Here is a 13904-nt window from a genome sequence, read left to right as displayed (position 1 = left end):
CTTCCTCTCGTTTAAGGTTGCTTTATGCAACTAAATGACTGAGGAGAAAGCTGAGAAAAGAGAACTGTTACATTCCTCTCACAGATACAGACTGAGGCTCCAGGTGTTGTCCGAAGTGAGCATCAGCCAAGTGTTGTCCTGTAGAACTGGCCACAGGACAATTCCTTCTGAGCGCCCCATCTTCAGCATCATTGGGTCATGTCCTAACTGGACGATCGAGCTACTCCAACACGGCAAAAACTGCCCTAACAAACTACTACTAATATTAATGCACCTGTCCAGGAGTTTGATGAATCCTTTGATGGAGACAMGGGGAAGAGAAATTCATTCTAATGTTGAAGAGCCAGATTGCTCAGGTACATTGATGTCAGGGCACAATCCCTCAATCTGAAAGAAACTCAGATGCTCTTGGTGGAGGCACAGGTTCAATCCAGAACTAATTTCATCTGGAAATGCTGTAACAAAGCCTACCTAACCAAACGCATGTAAAAATAAATTAAAACATTACTGATGGCGAGGGAAGTTTGTGGCACTCCAGTGTRTCTCATTCCCAACAGAATTAACTTTGGTTCATTTATCCTGAATTTAATTTTACAGTAATAAAATAGCTGGGTTTCTGGATAGATAGATGAATACAGGGTATGTTTTATGAACATTCTCAGTGAAACTATGCTTTATAAATTATTTCCCAGAGTAACAGAATTTGCGCATTTAAAACAAAAAGAAGGAGCTAAAGAATGAGTATTGGCTTCTTTGCAGCTCTTGTTTGTGTTCATGCACTGAGGGCTTTCTCTATCTATTGCACTTTCCAGTGACTCCAGATTACTGCCTCAAAGCACAAAAGCATTAACGCGGCAAGACTCCTTCTTAATAACTCTGCAGAATTGTTCTGCAAATGAACAAAGATAATGTTGGGCTGACAGGTTGAGATTGGGCGGATGATGAAGTCTGGGGTTGGCAAGAGAAATTTTGCTGATAAGTCCTGGCATTAATCTGAGAGCGCAACTGGAAAAAAAAAAAATATATATATATATATATATATATATATATATATATTCTGCTTATACATGTCGCAAGGAATAAATAGGAAGCTTCAGACTCTTTCCATTAGGGCAGGAATTGAGTCACTTATCCTGAAGCTATCCTGTTTTTAAGCTTCTGCTCGCTGTAGTTATTCAGTTATGGAGCATCATGTTGCATTGCAAATGTCAGCCGGAGTCGTCTTTTATGACTATTCTCTTTTCTCCCATAAAGTTTCTTTCCAGAGACTGTAACGCTCGGCTAAACCACTCATTTCATCTGATACTTTTCTTTTTTTGTGTGTGTGTGGCCAGGATTCAAAGTGAGGTTTTGACTTGGGCAAACAGCCTGTCTCATGAAGTGAACGATCAAAAGGGAAAGAAAGAGAAAAGAAAAACTCCTGGTTTTGAAGTAACTGCTGCTGCAGTCTGTTTTCTCCAGCTTAATGCCTTTCTTTAAACTGGGGAAAAAAAAAATCAGAGAAAAAAAAAAAAAAACAGAGAAAAGCTTTACTGGTAATTACAAGGAAGCAGTGTCCAAATTTCTCCTTCCTCCAGCAGCATGGACAAGAGAGCTGGTCAAGGTCCTCCTCTGCACAAGGAGTGGGAACAGCACAGCACATCAAGAGCAAATATTCACCCAGAACCAACCGCAGCTGAGGGTAAATTCTGAAGGACCTGGTAATTCCGCCTCAGATATTTCCTCTGGAGCTGAAGTCTTCTCCTGGATGAAGGCGATTTTAAACACTAATGGCTGCAGGTGACATTCTGTGCCAGGGCTGCTCCTTTAGGAGAGAGGTGTATATGCAACTGGGAGCCGCAAAGCCGGAACCCGGCTGCTAACTACATTGTTCTGCTAATATCACAATTGTTTTTCCCAGTCTGCTATCACGAAGCCCTTGGTCCTAAAGGCACATGATTAAAGCAGAATTTCTGCTTTCATTAAGAACAAAAAGAGACTCTGCAAACTCAAAGCTTTCTATAGCTGAAGAAAAAAAGCCTGAATACTTCGTTCAAGTGTGTGCTTAGGAGGTTTTAGAAAACCAAAAGATGCATAGAAAGCAGACAATATTTACTATTTCAAATACTTTATGGCTCCTTTGAACTCTAATTCTTCCCTTTGTGAAGTGGCCTATTTGTAAAACTGATGCARTTTCACTCACTTTCCAAGAATTAACCGCCAAATACCTCTCACCCTTGGCCTGCCTCGCCAGCTCAGGCTCATCCTTGCAGRGTGAAGAAAAACAAAAATGATTTTGTTGCTTGCACCTTGCCTATATAACGCGGAAGATTTGAGCAACAGTTAAGACCAAGTAATTACTGACAGATAGACAGTGTTACAGCTCAAACCTGCACTGTAATGGCTCTATAAAGTCGCCCTGGTTTAGATATACATTGAACCATTTTTCACGCTGCAAATGACTTTTTTTTAAGAGCTATAACTTTGGGGGAGTCGATGAATTCCCTGGATTGATCGTCCTTTACTAGATGGAGAAAGACACAGAGATACTGTGGCACAACAAGAAAAAGTGGGCAGAGTGGCRAAGGGAGCTGAAGCAGAGGAAAATAAAATGAATTCTTAGCAATGAGATTTCACAAAGCATCTAGAAAAAAAAAAAAAAAAGTTAAATAAATGTACACCATACCCTATAAATATCACTTCCCTTCCCCATCCATCTTCTGGGCCTTGCCCTGTGCGGTGGGAGCCGGGTCTCAAACAGGAGGTTTCTGAGGGTGCGTGGCCCAGCTGCCATCATCGTGGTGGCCCAGAGAGTTTGAGTGTCAGGAGCACCAGTGAATAAATTAAAGTACGGGTGATTTTCTGATGCCTTCTCTTCCCTGCTCCTTTATCTATGCCACAGACTGGGGGCCATATCCTTAAATCCCCGCAGTAGAAGAGCGCTAAGGAGCAGTCAACTCTTTATCCTAGCATTCTTTCCCAGAGCTTACCGCAATCAGACCAGGTAGATGATGAGAGCRGGCTATTATTTTTGCATGTTTTAAGATGAGAGGGCACAGATATGTCTTATTCATGCTGTAATTTCCTATCCCAAAGAGCACTTTCAATCTGAACAATTTTGGCAATTAAAGGAAGCCTCAGAAAAGGACAAAATAGAAGTCTCTGGGCCAGATGAAGCATTCAGTGTGTGACTCATGTTGTAAAATCCTTCTGGAGCTGAATCATTGTATGGGTAATTCTGTACATCAGCAGGAGAATGTCTTAAAACTGAACATATTTTATGCACCACAGTAGACTATCGTATGATGCAATCACACACCCAAGCCCCAAGCCAAGATCATGCTCCTCCACACCTTGATGATTGTTTCCTGCATCTCAGTGAAAGCGTTTTTTACTCTTTTCCTAAGGAAAAAAAAAATCAGTTCTCTCCACTCCATTGACTAGATCAGAAAATGCTTCCTTCTTACAGGTCAATCAAGATTAAGGGGACTTGATAAGGGATTGTTTTAAATAAAAATATCATTTTTTCTTTTCACATTACAGACATTGTCACACTATTCTCACAGTCCAGCTTTACAGAGTTGGGAACTGATCTCCCACTGTTCTCAGGGAAAATAGGAGCTTCTGTATCTCTCTGGATTGGAGTCGGATTGGAGCGGATGCTTTTTACAGATGTAGAATAAATCCTGTCTGCTTTACGAAGCTAAGTCCTGGTGAAGACACATGCCTCCAACCCTTGTGAGTGCTTGGGGGGGGGCGGGGAGGGTCTCTGCTACAGAGAATTTTGATTTTTCTAGGCTCTAATTTGCTTAACTAAGAAAAAAATCTTTTACCTTCTTTTAGGCTCGTAAATCATTTTCTGGGACTTATTGTGCCTTTTTTTTTTTTTCATAATTTTGTCTATGTTCTTTTGTCAATTGACAAGCTAAAGTCACAGGGAGAGAGTGAAAGAATCCTGTATCCGCACTAAGATAAACAGTCATGAACAGGTAAATATATAGCGATGCAGTGAATGCACTTGAAACTGTACATTGAACCAACAGCAACAGGCATCTGCCTTTCCTTCCCTAGCCTTTCCTAGATGTGCCCTCGCATCCCTGGAAGACCCCCTTGCTTTTCATAGGAGGGCGTGTAATGAAATGTCCTCACCCTACTTTAATCAGTCCTGAATGTGGAAAATACAATCATGATCTGCAAAAGGCAGTGTTTCCCTTGCATGTGAATTATGTGATACAGTAGYTTCATTAACATGCTTTACACTCTTATCTTTATTCATACTGGCAAATTAAATTAGCGCTGTCTTTCAAATCTGTGTCTATTTTTCCCCTCGGACAACCACTAGCAGCATAAAATAAATGACAGTAACAGGAGTGAATTGCTGTGATTTTGACACTAGTCCCTGGATTTTAAGCAACCATCCCTTCAAGAAACCTTTCTTTTTTTTATTTTTTTTCCTAGTTCCAAGAGCTAAGCTGGATTACAGTGTGCTTGCTACAATGATAGAGCTCCGTGTCCTACCACTGAGCTTGGGCCAGGATGCAGGGCCCATGTTGACTATCAACATGAAGACCTGATGATCTTTCCTCAGTCYCCCCAGAAGTAGACTGCATTTTGATTTTTATTCACCTATCTTCTTCCTTCCGTGATGCTCCTGTCCCCAACATCTCCCTTGAGATCTTGATGGCAAAAGCAAAAAAGCATGGTTCTGATAAAGGTGGAAAGTCAGAAGCAGAGAGCATTTTTTTGCTGCACAAAGTGATTTTTCTGGGTAGGAGCCTTCTGCTCATGCTGTAGGGAATGTGAGAAAATGTGAATGGCAAGATGCACTGAGTCCCTTGCCGATCGAACCACAGCTGTTTTGTGGAATCATCTTATTGGCAATGCAGAAAAGGAGGGATGAGGTGGAAAAAACTTCCCCACTCACATCTGCACCATGAGCTACTTGGGCTGAAGACTAGAGTGGATTTGTCAAATCTGCAGTCAGCCATAAATGGAGCTTCCTAACTTTGCAAGTGCAAAGCATTAGCAGCAAGCGATTTTACATTAAACACTAAATATTGCAGCTATTAAAGAACATTCATCATCCGCACAAGGTTCCTGAAGAGAAATGAATTGTAGCATCTCCTGCAACACTGACTGTAAGCATATTAAAAAGCACTATGATGCTGTCAATCATATCCATCTTAGAGGAGAGACCTGACATGCAGGTGTGTTATAGTCCACAGCCTTTTGCACTGCACAGTGGAGGCTTGGAGGCACTGTCAGGCCCCTTGCACCTCCCAACCTTGCCTTTTTTTGCCTTTTTTTTTTTTCCCTGCAATTTGCTCTGGCACTCTGCTCTCTTGCTTSATCTCTGGTTGTGGTGTCCCAAAATTGACAATTATATATGACGTTGTCATCCCTGCTGGAATGGGTGCCAGTACAACAGCAGGCAACAGAGACGCCAACCAATGATTTGATCAACATCAACTAACCATCTCACTTATTGCCCCTATGTGGGTGGTACCAAGAAGGCAAAAGCTCATGGGCAGTAGAGCAATTAGTTCTCATAGGACTAATCACGGGGATGTTGCAGCTTTCTCCCCTAAAACCTCAGTGTGAATACATCCAGGAGACTTTGYTTTTCCTGAGCAATGCCTGAACTATGCATTGCTATCAAGAGTCCCAGAAGACAAGTCACACCCTCAGCTCACTCCCTAGACTGAAGCTGCCTTAGCATTTGGCCTGGGACTCAAACATAGTGAGGATTTCATTTCCTTCTAGTTTGCTCCTACCAGATCGGCCAAGACAGGCGCACATTGTGCTAGGGAGATATGTTCAGTCCAAGATCATGTTCCAGATAAGAGATTGGATGATTATGATTAATGCAACTGCTTTGTTTGTCTGACAGGTGGACTGATAAATAGATAACGTTGCTAAGACTTCCCTCCTCCTTGATGCTATAAACAATAAAGACAGCCGAAATACTGATGTTTCTTGCTACTCTCTGAAACCAGAGGTCAGGGTACTCTGTGCCTTGCCCTTTGATTGTGCTTGGAAAAAGGACTTTGGTACTTTTAGTGGAGTGATGATCTCATCAGGACCTGACATGTCTTTAGTTTCCAGTAAAGAACACAAACAAAACCTCACTGTTTCGAGAATATAGTCCAAACGCAGATGAATACTCATAAAAGGGCAGAGAGTCTGCAGCACCAAAAGAAAAAGTAGCTTCAAATGTCACTATAAACCTTGTGATCCAAGGTGAGGTATTTGTTTTCCTTCATTTGATTTCCATTTATGGTTCATCTCTTTATGACTGATGTGAACAGATGAGATTTTAAAATACCTCAGCAAGCAGATAAGCTGCCAGATGCTGCCTACTCACCTGCGTGCCACGAGTCCAACTCATCCCCTTGTCTGCAAAACGTCTGTCTTAAGTGAGCATCAGGCACTGTTGGTCATAAGCAGGTTCAATAAGTCCACAGAAGTGACCTCACTTGCAAAGCTGGGCCTGTTTTGTTGTACCTCTTAATCCCTCTGCAGGTCCTAGGCACTCAGCTGGATACATCCATATCATGAATCTGCTCCTTAACCTTTTGACCAATCTCTTCTCTAAATTCTTCGAATAATCATGAAACCCTCCATCCCTTCCCAAGATACATAAATCTTTTGCAAGACTAATTCTCTGTTGGCTTGTGGGGTAGGCTGCTTTGCTTGTGCTTTCTAAGACTGCTATGTTTGGTGGGAGATGGGAAGTAGGGCTTTCAGGTGGTCTTTGTGCTAACTGCTTTGTGAATAGGTATAAGGAAATCGTCAGCAGTAGTTTCCAGGGCCTGTATGCTAACCTGTATAATACTGACTCCAGAAAAGACTACTAATGGTAGCTGTTACTTGTCTATCTCGTGGAAGCAGATCGTTTAATATAGGTGATTCCTTCGAAAGTGTCTGAGAATCTTTTAGCTTTTTGTCAATTTGTCTTTCTATTAGTGGAGGAAATGATAATTTTTCATTTTACTGATCATGGTTTTATAGAGACAGGCAGTTAAATAGGACCTTTGCCGTTGGAGAGAGGGAGATGAAGGACACCTGCGAGTCTGTGGGGACCTGGGAGCATGTAATGGGACTAGTGTGCTAATGAATAGTATACCTACCCACCTGTGTGTCCTGTGTAACTACATGAGATCCTGTCCTGAGCATAGGTTCTTTGTTGCTTCTCTTCCTGTCTGTGCCTACAAGCTTCATGTTCATGTTTATGTAAGGTTGTAATCTCTGGGACTTCTTGTTATCACACAGTGCCCGAGTGCAGACAGGATGGCATCAGTAATTGCAGATCAACTTGCCCTGAGACCAGTCCCTTGGTCAGGATCTGGAGGAACTTGTATTGTTCACTCCACATATTCCATGTTTGCACTGGTAACTGCCCAAAGAGCAAGTTAATTTGGGGGCTGGACAGAGCTTTGTGGATTCACTTATTCCTAGCCTGACCACAGACAGCATCAGTTGGACTCTCTGGAAAGTGTAGGGTCACAGGGAGTGGAGAGCAGGATAATGTCCTAGCACAGTTGTTGCTGCTGTCAGATTTGGGATCAACTCAGTTGCTTTCTGCTCTTTGAACAGCAGTATCTTTTCCCTCAGTCAGGCTTTAAGGGGAGATTAAGAGTGTTCAAAAGCTCTATTTACATTTCAAAAACTAATCAGGAGCTGGTGAGAGATCAAAGTGAAAGTAGGGTTTAGGTGTATTGATCAGATGCCCAGTGTGCTGGGGTTTTCTGCCTTCCTCTATCTTGTAAAGGATCAAACAAGCATTTGCAAATATAAGAACTGTCAGCAGGGTTATTTTTTTTCTCTTGGTAAGAAGTGCTTGTAATCCCAGATGTTTGCCTCAAAGAGAAATGATTCCTTCACAGTATTCCTTGGATTAGTGCCTACACCCTGCTCATGGGATCCTTCTCTCCCATAGCCTCCTTGCTGAAACGCTGCCTGTGCCATAGGCCAAGCAGATGTCTGCCAGGCCCACCTGGAACTTAGATTATGCTCATCTACACCTTTTCATGAGAAGGAATTGGAAAACTCATTGGTGGTTACTGCTCCTTGGATGCATTGGACCAACTGAATCTGTGGATGAATGCTTGAAGGTTTGTCAGTGCRATACTGATGGATGTCGGGTGGCAACAAACCCAAATGCCTATCCACACCAGTCTCCCTATAACCTTGGCCAGCCATGCTGGAAGAAGCTAGTGATGCATTTCCTTGCATTGCAAATAGGAATGCTCAGACCCCCATGTGTCGCTGTTTCTCATACTTTACCTATCGGCTTTCAAGTTAGAGCCTCAGGGCTCCCAAGGACACCTGCAGCATGCTTGGCTCTGCTGCTTGCCGCCTTCCCTTTGCTGCATGCTCAGATGGCAACTGCTCGTGTGTCTGGCAGGGAAAGGACTCTGCAAGAGGAGGAGGACAAAGCACTCGAGTTCTGCTCAAGTGGACTTTGGCCAAGCAAGAAACTGTTTCAATTAATCACTGTGACAATTTTCCTCTTGGAGCAAACCTGCCTAATTTTTTTTTTTTTTTTTTTTTTTTTTTTTTTTTTTTTTTTTTTTTTTTTTTTTTTTTTTTTTTTTTTTGGCTTTGTGGTGAGCTCATCATCTGCAACTGTAAGCGGAGCCTCCTAAGGAGGTGGTGTGTGGCAGTAACAGCACAGCACCCTGAGCCTCTCCGTGTGCAGGACGTCTGCACATCTGCAGTGGAGCTGCATTAACCTGGAGTACACGTGTGGAGATGATAATGTAGTTGTTTGAAATCCTGAAAGCACCTAAGCTTTAAACAATTCTGCCTTCTTCCTGGTCTAGAAAGGACTGGTAAGGTGGTGCCTTGTGTGCTGTGTACAAGGAGATGCTCTTTTTGTGAAGAGCAGTAGTTGCAGTCTCAGAGACACTGCCCTGGCTTTARGTGGGCACAAATGGTGCTAGTGATGCTGAGGGGCTTGGGAATTTACCATTTCTTCCCAGTCACAGCCAYGAATTCATGTTTCAGGTAAGAAATAACCCTCGTAGGTCCTTAATTTCAGGCAGGAACAAAATCGGTTGATGAAATAACCCTGTGACTGGAGTGTAGTGCACCTAATATTCCCCTTTTTGTCCTAGCCATGGGATGGCTGCTACTAGTAAAACCATGCTCCTAAGAAGGTGAGGGCAAGACAACCTTGAAATACTCTCCAAAGGAATAAAATCATATTTGATATAGGGCTGTCCTACAGACTAATGTTTTAGAGATGCCCTAGAGCAGCTCCTCTACCTGCTCCCTAGAGATGCTTCCCAAGGTGAGCTCCAGCCCATGATCTGCAGTGACCTGCTGTGAAGCTGTTGCCTCACCGAGAGATGCAATGCTTCTGGGAAAAATATTTACTTGTGTATGGCAGTAGCAGAGTGTTTACCTCATTCTGCGGGCTTTTCATTGTGGGAGGCCCTTCAGGGGACTGGAAATTAAACTGCTGCCTCTCGCTGGGTGAACGTTGCCAGCAAGGCGCAGAGGAGGACATCAGTCATGCATGGGAGGGCTCTCTCGCCGCTGCTGCGGTCTGAACTGCTGGTTGGGTTTCCAACTGTGCAGCCGCTTCCATGATCTGTGAGCAAACATTAGTGCCACTCGCAAGCTCCTGCTCTGGAAACAGGAGATCTCGCAGCCACAGCAGCCGTGGGGAACGAATGGAAAAGAGCTGTGGGGCTGCTTGCTCTATCCAAGCCAGTTTATGCTATAACACTGACAGCATGGTGTGACTTTCCCCTTGCAGACACTCTTGTGGTTGGGGAGCACTGATTTTGAGGAGAGATTAAGGATTCCTGGTCTCAGCTGATTCCTGGGGTATTGATCAAGCAGGAGGGAGCTGGCAAAAAGCTCTCCTCATGCAACCACATCTTATGGCATGCTTCATTCCTTGCCTTGATGCCTGCAGAGCAGCTGTTCAGAATGAGAGACACTCTTGCCATGTCATCTTGAGTCCTCAAGTCTGAAGGATTTGCAAAATGAAATCTTTAGCTCTTGGAATATGTTCCATAACGATCTCAGCTTTGTAAAATCTAAAACTATCCCATCCCTTAAGCCTCTTCTAATGGAACGGATTTTCTCCTTACTGCAAGATCCAATTGGCAAGGGCATCCTGGTCCAGCACACAAGCACATGTGATCTCACAACTGATTCCCAACTGAACTTGCTTGTGGCCTGGAAGACCCGGTCTTGGTTGCTGAGCCCTGGGAATGGAGCTGGCTCTTACCCCACACCGTGCTGTGAGACCCACTTCTTTGTGGTGTATTTTCCCTGGGAGCCTGCTGCTTTCTCCTGCAAGTCACTTTGTTTTTATGTAGATTAACAGGGACCTTAGGCTGCGTGTGAATAATTGATCAAACCCACCCAAGCTTCACAGGCTTGAGCATAACTTTCTGCAAAGTTTTACTCCCAGGCAAAGCTTTAAAATGAAGGAGGATCTGAGCCACTTTGCACCTGAGTGTTTGGGTTTGTGATCTCGCTAGAGCTATTAACTGTGTAGCATCTTTGTCAAACCTCCCTGCCATGTTTTGCATATTGCAGTAATATAAATTACATTTAACAAGAGCTTTTCCTCTAAGAAAGAACTTTACATTTTAATCCCTTTCCAAAGCAGGCTCCTTTGGACAAATCAGAGGATGCCAGTGTCTTTGAACATGACATTTAAAATGATGCCTGAGTCTCTAGCTGCACTGAAAGACAAAGGTCTGTAACTCCAGCCCTAAACACAAAGGACCTGATTTTCCATCTACTTTGTATAGCAGGCTTTAAAAACAGCACATGCAGAATTTTAGCTCTTTTAAGAGTTTATCTTAATTTGCCCAGCTCTCCATTTGCCATGTGCAGGTAAATAAGCAAATAAGCAGGTCAATGCACATTCACAGGTGGGTGCACATGTTCATACATGTGCAGTGGCAATGTCCCCTATAYTTGGGAGGTGGAAAGGGGGACAGAGTGGCTTCTGGTGTCACAGGCGACTGGTAGCATTCACCTTGCCTGAGCAGAGCTTTTAGGCAGGTTAATACTGCCCTCCTTACCTGCCCATCACTTCTCAAGTGCAGACATGTAGGTCTGTCCATGGCAGAAGTTGCTGCATCCACGGGCAATGGTCACTGTGGGAGCTGGCACAGACTGGTGGGACACCAGCACCACTAGTCCATGCTCTGAATTGCCCCACGGCTCAGTGTTCCCCATTGCAATCAGAACAAGGTATAGACAGGTAAGTTACGCAGACACCATATAAAACTATTGGAAAAGACCTTCAAGATCATCCAGTCCCGTTGTATCTCTTGAGGTCAGATGTATTTAGGCAAGAGTTTACAGGAGCTTTATCTTCATGCTGGCTTATAGCATACACAGCATGGACCACTGTAGAAAGGCTCACTATCCTGCATGGCTGTGACAGGAGCAGGCACACTGTCACTAGGTGGCCAATTTAGGACAAGCAGTGTTGTCCTCCCTGTTGCCGCTTGTCAAGGAGAAGGAAATATCCCATTTTTATGTCTTTTCTTCCCTCCCATGGATCTGCCTTGCTTTTCTCCACCTTCTGGCACTAGTTAAGTGCTAGAAAGAAGCTTAGATCAGCGATAACTTGTTGCTGCACTTTAATTCACGTAAATGTTCTTCTTAACTAGCTCAGAGTCTTAAACAGCCCCCTGGGGAACTCTTTGTGTTTATGATTACTGAAACAAAAGTTTATTTCCTTTAAGCACAAAACAATAGGGGAACAGAGCGAGGAAACCAACTCTGTTTTCTTTCACAAACTGTAAGCTTAGAGATTGGATATGGGTTGACTCAAAGGTGGGCAATCCAATAGTTGGAAGAATTCCCCAAAATAGCAATCAACTGACCGCCTTATTGCTAGAAGGTTAAGCATAAGGTTTTGTCTACCTGTGTCCTGAGCTGCAAGGAGCTTATAGGGTCCAGACGAGCAACCGCATGGATTGGGATTTAGCTGCCTCCGTACATGCAGGGATMTGTGCAGAGATCCTCCACGGGGTGCAAGAAGAGGCTTGTTGCTACTTTACATCTGGAGCACCGTGTGGTACTAGAGTCTTAGAGGGAGGCACTCAGATGGTCTCAAAGCCTAGTCCTGGCTCAAGTTTGCACAGCGCCCTAGCAGCCTCCAGGAAAAGATGGGCAGATGTCTCATGCTCTTGCCTTTGTACATAGTCTAATTCCTGATACATCTCCAATCTTCAGAGTGATTCCTGCTTGGAACAGCACTGAAAGATGTTGGTGTGCTGGAGTCCTGAACATGCCATAATGAAATGATTTTCCCTGTGTACCTGCCACAGTGCTATAATATATATTTATATATTAAATAAATATATATATATAAAAAATATATATATATATAATATATAGTTATGGCCTTTGAACTTCCAATGCCATGTGTTTGCGAGGCAGGCACTGGCGCTTTGGGGCCAGTTTATCCTTGGGCAGTTGTAACTCCTGCTCTGTGCTTTGAGACCTGGCACTGAGCTCCCTGCCAGAGAGCTCACAGCTACAGGGTGGTGCAACAACTAGAAATTCTCACTCTCAAGGTACTAATGCTGAGGGCCACATAAATAAACTGTGGAAGGGTCATTCACTCTGGGAAATCAATTTGAATCCTTTAATCGGAAGGTCTTGGTAGCTACCAAGTTAGGTACCAAGGTAGGTTAAGTTTCTTCCTCTTACACGTTCGTGCACTCGTGCTCAATAAAACAAGAATAAAGCATAAGAACATGGAAAGCATATGTTATTAACTGCCCTGAATACTCCCACAGTAATTGGTGAGGTTTCATAAACCAAACGTACTTAGTAGCTCTTCAGGGGTTGTCTTCTGCCATTAAATTTTGCAGTTTCGAAATCGTGAAAATMGCTAGCCTCCTCCATCAGCCTGTGGCAGAGCTCCATGTCTTTATTACATGTTTGAACAGCTTCCACTTGCTTTCAGACCTGCTGCCTGCTAATTTCAATTAGCAGCCTATATTTCTCTTATTATCAACCTTTTCTCTTTACCATCTATGCCTGCTATGTTCTCACAGGTTTCTTTTTTTTCCAACCCCAATTTTTTTCCTCTTTAACCTTCAGCCAGCACCAAAAGAAACTGCATGGGGCCAATATCCCAAGCTTCCCAAGGCAACCACTGGTAGGGATGAAAGCCTTATTTTGCACCAAATAAATAGTGGGGGGTTCAACATCTTTCCCTGTCTTCTCAGCATGACAAAGTCAAAGACAGAGGCCCTTTGCTCACAGACCATCTGGGTAATGGATCACCCTGACACCAATTTGCTTGTTCATTATGTAATAAGTCATAAACTCACCATTCAGACAGGCATGCAAAAAAAGAAAACTAACATGGCCTCTAAAATCAATGAGCCAGTAAATAGAGGGCTATAAATGATGAGGAGAAAGGATTTAATTAGCAGGAAAGCTCACATATGGCAGACAAGATGTATATGGCAGCCTCTAGTCTGAAAAACTCTTGGGTGCTTGAGCTTGTTCTGCAAGTCACTGGTATGGACTGCTTTTTTTTTCCATAAATGCACCCATTCAGCTGCATTTTGGGAGCATTTTGCTCCCCARCACTGTTGGGTGAAGGGTATAATTTGGATTTCCACATTGCTTTTGCTGAGAATAGCATTAAGCTTTTGAAAGGTTAATGAGTTCAAGGCTGATTTCTGAGCGTGGTTGGCTAAAAGAGGTTTTTTTCATAGCTCTCTGCCTGCAGGTAACATGGATTACTGAGGACAAAATAGATAGGTCAGTAGTAAGCTTAAATTGTGCCCACAGTCTATGGTTTGCAGTATCTCTGCTTGAATTTAAGGCTAGGTTTGATAGACCCTTAATGAATTTGCACAGAGCATCCTGGCGTCTTCATTTCAGGTAGAGACACTAGCTGGAAAGAGATCATTTCATAA

This window comes from Nothoprocta perdicaria, unplaced genomic scaffold, assembly GCF_003342845.1.
Source record: "Nothoprocta perdicaria isolate Ctin4 unplaced genomic scaffold, notPer1 scaffold_33, whole genome shotgun sequence".
Lineage (NCBI taxonomy): Eukaryota > Metazoa > Chordata > Aves > Tinamiformes > Tinamidae > Nothoprocta > Nothoprocta perdicaria.
The sequence above is the reverse complement of the archived record's forward strand: the minus strand, read 5'-3'. Positions refer to the sequence as shown.